Raw genomic sequence first — 12,557 nt, 5'->3', positions numbered from 1 at the left:
TGTGCTAGTTAGGGACTGTAACTATCTTTTGAAAATCGAGGATCAATCCTTTCACCCTGGGAGAGGGAAGGAAGGAGGATGTCACAGCCTCATGCCTTCAGCTCATTTTTAACAGAACCAAGCCCTGCTTTCACCACTGTAATCACTCTCACTATAAAAACACGTGACATCAACAAGCACAGCCATGATAACACCTGAAAGTGTTAAAAGTACTTACCTGCAGCAGAAAAACTGAGGGAGGAGACAGAAGCTCGCTCAGCACTGAGGCTCCCTTTTTCCGACTCCAACTGGAGAAGCAGGGCGTTACAGCCGGAGGTTCTCAGCCCAGGGAGCAGTGCCCAGGCCACTGAGCTGGTCCTCCGGGAGCGGGAAAGGGAGAGGAGGGCTGCCCCGGGGGGGAGGGAAAGGGGAGGGACGCGGGCTGCAGCCCTGCTCGGAGGTCAGCCCCAGCCCCAGTCCCAGCCCCCCGCCCCGTCCGGGTCCGCAGTCCCCGCCCGCCCGGACACAGCCCTCCCAGGGGCGTGAACGGGCCGGCGGCCAAGGAGAGGAAGCCAGGGAGGAGAGGACTCGCGGGCGGGAGAGGGGAAGGGGACGCCAGCCGCGGACTGAGGGGATCCCGGCTGCGTGAGAGGTGGCAGGGGCACACCTGGCCCTTGGCAGCTGTGGCCGGGGCGCCGGGGCAGGTGGCGCGGGTAGAGGGGTCTGGCCTGAGCAATTCATCTGAACACGGGCTGCCTGGCGCCCTTGGGGACTGTGACAGGCGGACCGCCCTCCCGCAACCGCCTGACCACTTTCCCGGGAGCCCCCCACCTTGCACTTCCACAGCCAGAGGCCCCGGCCCCAGACAGGAACCAAAGTCCTACCGCGCGACAGAGTTGAGAAATCATTCGGCCCGATCCCCGGCTAGGATATAGAGCTTCCAACCAGCGGACCACTTGGCACTGACTGCGCATGCGCAGGAGGGCCAGTGATCCTCTCTGGGTTCTGTGAGAGAAGGTGGGACAGGGAGGGAGGGAGGGAGAAGATGGGAGCGGGTGGAGAGGACGGGAATATTGGAGAGATACAGATGGACACGATGAGCATAGAGTAGGGAGGGATCTGGAGAGGGGAGGGTCTTAGCGGAGTTGGAGAGAAAAAGCTTTACCTCTGGGGCACCCCTAGGCGGCAGACCTGCCTCTGTACCCTTCTGTAACCCTTCAAGTTCCGCAGCTCAAATTTTACCTCCCTGATCCAGCCCTCCATGGGATGCTTCTGCAGAAACTATGGGGATCACACCCATTGCCCCCACGCGGACCTGGGTTTTCTCTTGCTCTGAGAACCAAGCACCCGCAGGTGTTGTCGCTCAGAACTACCTTGGAAAGGTACATAATCCCCTTTTACACGCTGGGAAACAGGCAGGCAGGATCACTGCCTTAGCTCCACTGTCCCAGGTGTTGGGCTGGCGGGGAGCGGGATGGTACAAGATCAGAGCCCCAGACAGAGCAGACTGCCTGAGTGTTGGTGCATAGTCCCCATCCCTCCTGGGTAAACCATACCCAACCCTAGTGGAAACATCAAGGGCTCACAGTAGTTCCCTGGGTGTGGGAGAGCTGTCCTCATGTGAAGGAAAAGTCCAGCTGGGCTAACAAGCTAAGTCACAAATCTAAGTGTGATAAGTGTCGGTTTAATGATCTAAATTCTGCTGGGCTATCTCATATATCTGAAGTTTAGTGTCAGTTTATTGGGCTAACAACCTAACTCGTAATTCCAAGCTCAACAAGTGTCAGTAATGTGATCTGCTACAAATTGATAAGCTCCAGTGTACTGATTCCTTGCTTTTTGTTCTTTGAGCCTTATTGGCTAATCCCCCCTTACTTGTAATTAAGCCTTTAAAACCTCATGTGCACGTCTTGGAGGTGCTCAGAACTTCAGAGCAGGAGCCCCACTGAGCCCACCGGCATAATACTTCTGAGTACACCAACACCCCGATTGGTGCTTTTCTTGGCTGGCCTGTTTCCATAACACTCAGCTCCAGTGCCCAGCTTTCTAGGTAGATAGGAGTGTTACCAAGTCGAAATTCTTTCTCCTCAGTGCAGGACAGGACAATAAGTTGGGAGACCAGATGTTGGGGCATGGAATAGCAAGTTTCTGTAGACCTAGATGGCAAACTAATGTCCTGGAAAACCATCTCCCCAAGTCACAATTCAGGATCCTTTCCTATGTGCTTGGTTAGTGCAAACTTCTTAGTGTAGGAATTCCTTCTTGTTAGAATCCTTTCTTCTTGCAGCTATCTGCGTGGGTCAGATCCCTGCAAACCTCCAACAAAACAAACGTTATTTTCTATTCTGCAATTTGCTATCTTTAAATGAATGAAAAAGTGTTAAAATATCCTTAAAGGTCAGAGGCTTCAGAATAGGCTCTCCTGTATATTTCAGGCTCCAGGCGACATTGATTACAAGCAAGATGAAGCCTAGGAGACAGAGCATAGGGTTAAATTCAGAGGAACAGATCTAATATGGAGTCAGATTTGTTCTGTTCTATTACCCGGCCAGAAGCCACTTGAGGATTTAAATCCGTTTAAGTTAAAAATAACTAAAATTTTAAAGGAATTTACATACATAGGTGGGAATGTGCAAAGCATATCTGGAACAGCACCCAAAGGATAGCAAACAGTGGCATCTCCAGAGAGGGCTGAAAGAACAGAAGATGAGGGAAAACTTCTTTCACTTGTGTATTTTTGTGCTCTGTTTGAGTTTTTTTTTTAACCATCTGCTTGTATTTCTTTTTCAGTTAAAAAAACTGTGTAATGGAACAAAGGAGTAACTAGCATAGCAAATACAGCAGCCATGGAATCACTGAGTCATCACTTTTGATTTAAGCCAGAAAGCATTTATTGACTCTCTCCAATGTGCAGTCGTGTTTTAAGAATTCTTTTAATATAATTATTACTATTATTATTATTACTACTACAACTACTACTACTACTATTAATACTACTATTATTAATATTATTTTATGAAATAATAACATGGTTTATCTCACCCCTGCCCATGGCTGGTGAAAAACCAACTGAGTTTTTCTTGAGTTGTTTTCCAAGGAGTAGAGATCAGTTTATAAACAGAACATATCTTCAGGGTAAAACAGGCAGAGTGCTTTTCCAGCAGGCCAGACAGCTATGAAGGGTTTTCAACAGAGGCGCCCAGAAGCTGAGAGAGAAAGCCTCCAGGACACTACAAAAAGCTGCCCAAACTGCCTTCTCCATGGCACTACTGAAATAGGAAAGAACAAATCTGACTCCATATTTGATCTGTACCTTTGACTTTAACAAAGCCAAGTTAATATGCTCCGGTCTTTTCATGGGTTATGATGTGACAGAGGAAACGGACAGGTCAACAAGGAACCACTCTGCCGTGATCACGGAGCCGGGGAAAGGGACGGGCTGCAAGATGTATGAAGCAGCCGCAACTGTGCCCGTGCTTCTAGGCAGGTATCCAAAATCGCCTCGACAAGGTGTCAAACACTTGTGCCCACGTCCTCATCAAAAGACATGTATTAAAGACAAATGGAACCATATAAAAGGCCAATACCCTTGCTGGGTACAACGTCCAAAGAACAAAGTCTCAATTTGACAACTGGCCATCTCGGTTCCCTGGGATTCATTCTTGAAGAACCTTAAAAACCACTCCTCTGCCCTCAAGAAGTGCTCCATATTTGTCCTATCTTTGGCTCAGGGATGGAACACGTTCAAGTGAACTTTAATGTCTGCACAGATTTGACTGTCTTTCTCCAGGTTCACTTGTCCATTCCAAAGAGGCCTGAGCTAAGCCCATCCTCCGTAAGATCTATTCCCTCCAGTGACAGCTCATTGAGCCTGCAATTAAAAGCCAAGTGAACAAGACTGTCCTCAGCTAAAAAGTTCACCCATCTTTCACTGTTTTCTTAATCTCCTCTCCTGGCTAATTGCAACAGACTAACACCTCCCTCCACCAAGATACCCAACTATGTCATTTTGTCTCCCCAAAGAGAAAGTAAGGTCCATAAAAGAGGAGACAACTCCATAGTCACCTCTGAATTCTTAGCATATAGTAATGTCAATAAATAGAACTCAGATTATTGCTACTTTCCTTTAAAACCTTTCTGGTTATTTGAATGAGACCTTGGAAGAGAGGTGTTTGCTGTCCAGTATATTGATCCACAAGACTCTGGAGGCCTTTTTCAGAATAGCTGTTCACTGATTCATTCAAAACACAACTTATCAATCAAGGAGTAGCTGTGCTTTTCTGCCAGGAGTTTGTGGTCACTCTCATGCCAGAACAGCTTTAAACTATATCCTTACTTTGGATTTGTTATTTTCCCCCTCTTCCAAAAAATTGACTTTTCTTACTTTCTTGTCTTGAGGAATTTTCTTTTTCCTCTTTCACCCTTTAGTAAACCAAGATTCTCAGGATGGGCAAGGCCCATTATATGATCACCCATCCAACTCCTAGTGTGAGAGGCCTGGGGCTAAACTCCTGCCCTCCTGTCAAGGCAACTGAAAATCAGTTCAGGAGCCAACCAGCACACCACGGATTCTAACGCTCACTTATCTCCCAGAATCCCTGTTTTCTCGTTTGTCTTGGCTTCTGAGGATTTCCCCTTTCTTGACAATGAGTTGTGCAGCTTGAAAGATGAGGAAGGAAGGTTTTATTTCTCAATCAGCATTTTAAGAAACTTGTCTAATGAAGGTTTCCAAGAGGTTATACAACCCTCCATTGCCGAGACAGAAAACACACTAGACATTTTCTAAATTTAGCTCTCATGTGCATTTTTTCTTTGCTTTTGTTTTCTTAACTGCTAACAGACATTATTTAATTAAAAAAAAATAAGGCCCCAAAAAGGATAGAACACTGAAGGGGCAAACAAAATTAAAGGGCAAAGACAGAAAAATGATAACTACTCTACAAAGTTAATGTAATACATACACTATGTATCAGATCAGCAATTCTCAGTAACAGCTAATTGAAACATGACCATGAGGTAAAATTTCTCTCCTGTCAGGACATGGCCAACAGAAAATACAATTAAACCAACAAACTAATATCCTAATTCTGGCGAGGTACAGAAGGCTACAAGCTAAATGTGTCTTCTTCTGGAAAAGAAGGAGACACACAAGCTCTTCTCTGTGGAGCCGGAGCCCATGGGAGGACGGTGAAGTGAGCTCTGTAAGTACCCAATTAGCAAAGTGAGTGATGAATAAATAGACGTGAGCTTTGTTGACAGTGATGATACTACTATTCATTTGTCCTTTAAAGTATGACTTCACTTTCAGTGATCAATACATCGGTGTCCTCAGGAGTTGAGATTTTAGGAAAATGCACAGCCTGGGCCCAGACCTCCTCTTTAAGCTCGTGACTCTGCGTAGATATCTCAAGGGCACTCGCAACTCAACCTGCAAAGAGCTGACTTCACGGTGCTCCTCCCATAGCCGTCCTGCCCAGGGCTCCTGGTCGGAGGGTAAGGTCTCCCTGCGTCTCCCAACTCAGGCCCATTACTCACAGATGTGAATGGACCCCTCCTTCAGGGACCAGATATCCTCAGTCACAGAGTACCACCACCCTCAACTGACCTACCAGATACTCACTGGCACTCACTCAGCACTGACTCTGTGCTGGAGACCACGCTGCACACTGCACAGTGTATCTCACTGGATCTCCACAACAGTCCTGGGAATTGGGTACATCACTGCTTCAATTGATTAGATAAATTGTTTCAATTCCTTGTGTGTGTCATTCAAACTGACACGGCTACTAAGCCACAAACCTGGGCCTGAAAACAACTTGAAAATTGAACACTGCTACACCTCGCAGCCACCCTACTCTGACTCAGCACATCACCTCCTGCCAAGCCTTCTAAACTTTTCCAAGCATTCTACAAGACAAATGTGAACTACGAGAGCAGCCTATTCTCCTACTTAAAATCTGTCAATGATGGTGCACTGCCCTTAGGAGAAAGCCCCACCGGGCTTGAGCACAGCCTAAGACCCCAGCATCCGCGTTCCCTGCGTGGCCGCGCTGCCTCACCCAGCACGCAGCTCTACACGTGCCGTGTCCAGGACAGGGATGCTGACTCCACACAACCCAGGGCTTGTCTCACTCGAACAATGATCACATTCTTCAGTGTTCATCTTCATTGCTGACTCTCACAAAAATGTTTTCTCATGATGAATCAATATCTTTTTCCTTACAACTTCCCATCATTGATAATGAGCTCCCCCCAAAAGAGAGAAGACCTAATTCTCAGTCTCCTTATCTGTAAAGTGAGAATAACAAGGAAATATATGAGGTTTTAAGAGAAATAATATTCATGTGAGGCTGAGGGACAATTCCATCATACAGTAAGCACTCAATGTGTGCTTACTTAATATTAGTAAGAATATATTGCATTCTAGCAATCTTCAATCAATGTTTTATGACTTTGTCCAACAGGCTACTGACAAACTGTTGGATGAACCACTTTGAGCAGATCAGTACTAGCGTACTGGGAGAGGTAAGCACTGACTCCAGTTACAGCTGCAGCCACCCAGCACTACGGGGCGGGGGCAGTTTGCTCAAACTCTTACATGTTGCTTGAGCATTTAGTCCTCGTTATAGAATAAAGATAGTTGTTCTTTAGTCAAATCTCCTGAAACATAATTCTTCAAAGATTGATGCAAATTAGGTTTCAAGTACAACACTCTCACTAGAATTTATTTGAAAATTATAGTCTTAGCTACTCCGCACATCAAAAGGGCATAATCTTAATGTATCTGACTAAATACACTGAAAGGGTTGTTTAAAAGTAATTAAGAAGAAGCCATTCTGAATAAGCTCTCAGTATCATCTGCACAAAGCCCCAACCATGGGTCTCATTTCTCACTTCCACATAGGTGTTTTCAAGTAGCTTACCTTGGGTCTTGGTTTCTTATAACACGGGGCGGGGAATAGTTGTGGATAGATTTATGTAGCAAATATATACCTAGGGTATTTGCTGTGAAGGAATTCTAGAAATAAGAAGATTGATATATAGTACCACCCATAAGAAACTCAGCCTTTCCTTTTACAACAGCATTAAGAATAAAGTGAGAGATACATTTAACAAAAATTTACAAGATTTGTACATTGAACTTTTTGAAGTATCAACAAAATAAATTTTAAAAGATCTACGTATATGGAAGACATTCCATTTTCATGGAATGATTGACAATATTATTAAAAATGTTAAGACTCCTCAAACTGATCTATATATTCAGTGGAATCCCTATCAAAATTCCAGCCAACTTCATTGCAAAAATTGAAAAACTGAACCCAAAATTCATATGGACGTGCAAGGGGCCCAGGACAGCAAAAACAACCTTGAAAAAGAAGAGTAAAGTTGGAGGACTCACTTTAAAGTGTACTAAAATGCTATAGCACTAAGTCAGTATGAAACTGGCATAAGTTTGGATAAATAAATTTAAGAGACACAATAAAAACCCATGGGGAAAACTTTCATTTACAGACAGTTTTCCACCTGGGGGCCAAAAACACTCCATTGAAAGAATAGCCTATTCAACAAATGGTGCAGGGACAGCTGGGTATCTGCAGGCAAAAGAATCAATCTGGAATCTGAACACCCATATTTTATATAACAAATAAAATTAATTCAAAATAGATCACAGACAGAAATGTAAAAATTAAACTTATAAAATTTCTAAAAGAAGACACAGTATAAATCTTTGTGGGCCTAGGATAGGCTTTGGTTTCCTAGATACAAAACCAAGAGCACAAGTGATAGAAGGAAAAAGCAGATAAACTGGACTTCACCAAAATTAAAATCTTTTTATTACAAAGGACATCATCAAGAAAGTGAAATGACAGGGGAAATGGTTATCTCAAGTCAGAGAGGGAGTGCTTAGTAAGAAAAATAAAATAAATCATTTCATCTATCTACCTCCCCTGTAAAGAAATTGTTTTAATGTTTAAAAAAATATAGTGAAAAGACAGTTTGCAGAATAGAAGAAAAATTTTGCAAAGCATGTATCTAATAAGAGAGTAGTATCCAGGATATATAACGAATGCTTTCAACTGAGCAATACAAGAAAATAGACACAATTTTTAAATTTACCATGAATTTAAATAGATATACAAATGGCCAATAAGCATATGAAACGATGCTCAGCATCACTAGCGAAATCAAGAACAAAATGAGATCTCATTTTACACCCACTAGGATGGTTATAACCAAAACATGGACAATAACAAATGTCATTCAGGAGGCAGAGAAACCTCATATGCGGCCAGGGGAAAGGGACAATGCTGCAGCTTCTTTGGAGAAGTCTGGTATTTCCTCAAAAGCTTAGAGTTGTATGGCTCAGCAATTCCACTCCTATAAGTAGAGTCATCCCTCAATACCCTTGGGTGGTTGGTTTCAGGAACCCCACACCCTGGATACCATAATCCAAGGATGTTCGAGTCCCTTTACAATCAGCCATCTAGATCCATGTAGTGGAAACTACAGATATGGCGGGCCAAATGTACAGCCAAAAGAATGAAAACATATTCTCATAAAAAATTTCACATCAATATTCATAGCAGTATCATTCAGAGTAGCCAAAAGTTACTAACAATATCCATCCATCAATGAACGGATAAACAAAATTACCAAGAATAGGCCCACAAACTTTTGGTCATTGAAACTTTGACAAAGGAGGTGACAACATACAATGGAGTAAAGACATCCTCTTCAGCAAATGGTGTAGGGAAAACTGAACAGCTGCATGTTAATCATTGAAGCTAGACTACTGCCACACAGCATACACAAAAAAGAATTAAAATCTGTTAAAGACTTAAACATGTAAACAAGACACAATAAACCTCTTAGAAGCAACCATAGGTAAAACATCTGACATACATCTCAGCAATGTTCTCCTAGATCAGTCTACTCAAGCAATAGAAAAACAACCAAAAATATACAAGAGGGATCTAATTAAACTTACAAGTTTTGCACAGCTATGGAAACAGTAACAAAACAAAAAGACAACCAACCTATGGAATGGGAGAAAATATTTGCAATAAATGAAACTGCTAGGGGCTTAATTTCCAGAATATGTAAGCAGCTTTTACAGTTAATATGAAGAAAAACAAACAATCAATTCAAAAATTGGCAGAAGTCCTAAAGAAACATTTCTCCAATGAAGACGTACAAATGGCCAGTAGCCACATGAAAAAATGTTCAATATCATTATCAGAGAAATGCAAATCAAAACTGCAATCAAGTATCACCTCTCACCAGTCAGAATAGGCATCATTCAGAAGTTCACTGACAATAAATACTGGAGAGGCTGCGGAGAATTGGGAACACTCCTACACTGTGGAGGGAATTCAGTTTGGTGGAGCCATTGTGGAAAAGTGTATAGATGTTCCTCTAAAGACAAAAAATTGACCTCCCATATGAACTAGCAATGCCACTCCTGGGCATATATCCAGAAGGAACCCTAATTCAAAAAGACACCTACACCCCAATGTTCACAGCAGCACTATTTACAATAGCAAGACATGGAAACAACCGAAATGTCCACTGAGAGATGACTGGATAAAAAGGTTGTAGCATAATTGTCCAATAGACTACTATTCAGCCATAAAATAATAATAAAATAATGCAATTTGTAGCAACATCAATGGACGTGGAGAATGTCATTCTAAGTGAAGTAAGCTATAAAGAGAAAGGAAAATACCATATGAGATTGCTCACAGGTGGAATCTAAAAAAAAAAGAAAGAAACAAAAAGATAAAGTTATCTACAGAACAGAAACAGACACAGAGTCATAGAAACCAAACTATGGTTACCAGAGGGGAGAGGGTGTGGGAAGGAATAAATTGGGAGTTCAAGATTTGCAGATACTGAGTATGTAACAAATAAACAGCAAGTTTATACTGTATAGCACAGGAGAATATATTTAATATCTCATAGTATCTTGTGTTTAAAAAGAGTATGAAAATGAATACAGGTATGTTCCTAATTAACTGAAATGTTGTGCTGCACACAAGAAACTGACACAAAATTATAAACTGACTAGACTTCAATGAAAATATTTTTAAATAGACCAAAAACGAAAAAAAGGAAAATGATATTATCAAACAAAAAGAATAAAATACTAATTCAGGCTACAATATGGATGAACCTTGAAACTTTATGCTAAAAAGCCAGACACAAAAAGTCAAATAGTGCCCTTTAAGGTGAACTGTATTTAAGGTTTTATTTTACTACTCCTTTAAATTTTCTGGTGGTTTGAAATCTATCAATATCAAAATAAGATGTATTATACATTAAAAGCTTAAAACGCTTCCTCACAGGAGGGCTTTAATTATTAAATTCAGAAACGCATATAAAGCTCTTGGAAAAACACTTTGCACGTCCACACACAGTGACTGCTGTCACTGCCACTCAGAGGGTGGTGCCAGCACTGATGAGAGCTGCCTCCACTCGCTCCCCTGCAGAAAGGAGTGAAGGCCTGAGCTCTGACAGGCAGGGTGAGCGTGAACCTGGGTCAGACACAGCCACGTCCCAGACTCTGCATTACCCAACTTTCTTACACAAACTGCAACATGTAATGTAAACACGCTAGAGGGATGTACCTTACAACACAGGGAATACAGACAATGTTTTACAGTAACTATAAATGGAGCATCTATTGTACACCTGAAACTAATATCATATTTTAAATCAGCTATATCTTTCTAAAAAATTAAAAAATATTTCTAAAATGTTATCACTTTAATATTCAATTCGGTTTTTAAGTAACTACTAAATAGTTTAGAATGTATAAAAGCATTTAATTGTGCTGTTTGTTTACATATTTATTCACATTCAGCCTCTTGCTAAAGAGAATTTAAACAATTCTTTTAAAAACAGCTTAACAACCTTAACAACAAAAAGGCAAACCTGAGAATGAAGAGAAAATGGAGATTCAATACTTAAATGAAACCAGGGGGGATAAACTCATAAAATGGATTCCATGAAGTCAGAGCAAGTGTTAAAGGCTGACTAGAAATTCAGCTGTAGGATTCTTGGCAGCTAAACCAAAAAGAAAAGATGATGGGGCGGGTGGTAGAGCGTGTGCTTAGCATGCACGGGGTCCTGGGTTCAAGCCCCAGGGCTTCCACTAACAGATAAATACGTCTAATTACCTGCCCCCATAAAAGATCACCAAAGAAAAGAAAAAGAGAAATTTCTTTCCCAAAAAACCCTGATATTAAATTTGGATTAAATACTTAAAAAAAGCAAAAAAGAAAAATAGAAAAGATAAGTGACACTGTGAAGGAAAACCACAGCTGGTCTAACAAGCTAAGTCACAAATCTAAGTGTGATAAGTGTCGGTTTACTGATCTAAGTTTTGCTGGGATACCTGGTAAATCTGAAGTTTAGTGTCAGTTTACTGGGCTAATAAGCTAACCCGAAAATCCAAGGTGAACAATTGTCAGTAACGGGATCTGTTCCAAATTGATAAGCTTCAGTGTACTGATTCCTTGCTTTTTGTTGTTTGAGCCTTATTGGCTAATAGTCCCATACTTGTAATTAACCGTATAAAACATCATGTGCACATCTTGGAGGGGCTCAGAGCTTTGGAAAAGAAGCCCCTCAGAGCCCGCCAACGTAATAAATCTCAATACTCCAACCCTCTGGGTGATTCTTGTTTCTTGGCTGGCCTGTTGTTTCCATAACAACACAAGGGATAATGCCCGTGGGATAAATCTGCAGTGGCTGCTGGCAGGTCCCCATGTCTCACGTGGGAAAATCTGAAACATCCTTCTCAACACTCAGAGTCATCATAAGCCCACCCCAAACCTGCAGCCTTTAAATGCAGGAGCACAGGTAGGGCCTGGCCTTTGCTGTCTCTGTGTCATCACAGTGAGACAGGATGGAAGGGGGAAGAGCACAGCCATTCAAGGAAGGCCACCGCAATTAACATAGAAATGGTGAAGGATTCAAACCCCAATAGGTCTTGAGGCTCAGGATGAAGAGATTTAACTTCTAGCAGATCTTGAGATTCAGTAAACACCCATTGTAATAGTAACGTGGTGAATAACATGCCCCAGGCACCATGGCAGTCCCAATGATAGCCACAAAAGGTCAAAGGGTGGGAAATGGCCAACTCCTTGGAAATCCCAGCCCCTTGCCCTAAGGCTGGTCCTTCTACTTATTAGCATATGAAACCACCAAGCCCAAGAAAACAAGCAACACAGCGCCACCTCGCGGTCACCACTCTTTCCCTCTTTGGTGAAGGCCCACACTCTGTCTGTGAAGTGTGTACCTACTTCTAATCTGAGCATCAAACCCCCACACCTCGTGAAGTTTCTCTTGCCTATCAATGTATCTCTCTGAATAAATATACCTTTACTCAACACTGGCTTGCTCTTGAATTCTTTACTGCATGAAGTCAAGGAAGAAAATCTGGTGGGGCACATCCCAGGGACTCAACAAAAGCCTGGGACACAGCCCTTCTCATGCCCAACGTTTTTTATTCTTGTATCAACAGGACTGGTCTGTGAAGGGAGGTCTGAGACCCCAGCTAAGGGACAGAA

General features: G+C 42.4%; 1 protein-coding gene across 5 annotated transcripts in view; it reads right to left on the bottom strand.

Moving 5' to 3' along the window:
- Positions 1-12,557, bottom strand: part of LOC140686240 (trafficking protein particle complex subunit 9-like) — a 164,423-nt gene that overhangs the window by 53,269 nt on the left and 98,597 nt on the right. For 3 of the 5 annotated variants that reach the window (XR_012059941.1, XR_012059932.1, XR_012059937.1), the window contains exon 1: positions 218-446. The exons of 1 other annotated variant lie outside the window; for it this stretch is intronic. The gene's annotated coding sequence lies outside the window, so the exon portion shown is untranslated. Of the gene's footprint in view, positions 1-217; positions 463-12,557 lie in introns of those variants that run through there. One more of the 5 variants, XR_012059939.1, reaches the window with a different exon arrangement.

This window comes from Vicugna pacos, chromosome 16 (assembly GCF_048564905.1).
Source record: "Vicugna pacos chromosome 16, VicPac4, whole genome shotgun sequence".
Taxonomy (NCBI): domain Eukaryota; kingdom Metazoa; phylum Chordata; class Mammalia; order Artiodactyla; family Camelidae; genus Vicugna; species Vicugna pacos.
This window is presented reverse-complemented; position numbering and strand designations above follow the sequence as displayed.